Source organism: Tachyglossus aculeatus, chromosome 7 (assembly GCF_015852505.1).
Source record: "Tachyglossus aculeatus isolate mTacAcu1 chromosome 7, mTacAcu1.pri, whole genome shotgun sequence".
Classification (NCBI taxonomy): domain Eukaryota; kingdom Metazoa; phylum Chordata; class Mammalia; order Monotremata; family Tachyglossidae; genus Tachyglossus; species Tachyglossus aculeatus.
Genome location: NC_052072.1, coordinates 51,461,541 through 51,462,405, shown reverse-complemented (window position 1 = coordinate 51,462,405; position 865 = coordinate 51,461,541). Strand labels below are relative to the sequence as shown.

Here is an 865-nt window from a genome sequence, read left to right as displayed (position 1 = left end):
GAGTCGTCTCTGACCCATAGCGATGCCATGGACACGTCTCTCCCAGAACACCCCACTCTCCCTCTGCAATCGTTCTGGTCATACATCCATAGAGTTTTCTTGGTAAAAATACAGAAGTGGTTTTCCATTGCCGTTTTCCATGCAGTAACCTCAAGTTTCCACCCTCGACTCTCTCCCATGCCGCTGCTGCCCAGCATGGGTAAGTTTTGATTTGTAGCAGATTGCCTTCCACTCGCTAGCCACTGGCCAAGCTAGGAAAGGATATGCCTCTGCTTGATTCTCCCTCCCGTAGTCGAGACTGGTAGAGTCCTGGAAACTCTCCAGGTGCGACTCTGAGAGGGGTATGAGAGACGGTATACTTAAGCAGAATTTAGGAAGCTTCAGTTTATGCTTACAGCACATTCGCCGATGCTGCAAATGCATTCCAGAGTATTTCAGCAGATCCTCCAGACTTCAACCCATTCCTTTTTGTAATTATACATTTTGCCCCCAATCCCAGGCTGATGAGGAATAGAAAATGCAAAGCATTCATTTAAATCAATCTAACTTCCCTGTGTTAGTTAATCCCAAATAATGAAAATGAAGATAATATTGAGCTTGCAATATTAATCAAAACCCGCATTTTAAATTTGATATGAATTTTCAATCTGAAAGAGCACCGTCATAATTCATCATCATTATCATCACCAGGAGTACTTACTGAGTGCCTACTGGGTACACAGCACAGAACTAATTGCTTAGGGTGCATCCAAGAGAAGTGTGAGATGTGATCCCTGGTCTTGAGGTGTTTACAATCTAATGAGGAAGACAAGAGCGTGAGAATAGATATGAAGACCAAACATAAGAGGATATGTAAATGAATAAA

The 865-nt window shown here is 42.9% G+C and overlaps 1 non-coding gene across 1 annotated transcript; it reads right to left on the bottom strand.

Moving 5' to 3' along the window:
- Positions 1 to 209: 209 nt before the first annotated feature.
- On the bottom strand, positions 210 to 342 carry LOC119931152. The gene has a single exon (XR_005452009.1). It is a non-coding gene; the product is annotated as a small nucleolar RNA SNORA7 (small nucleolar RNA).
- Between the last annotated feature and the right edge of the window lie 523 nt (positions 343 to 865).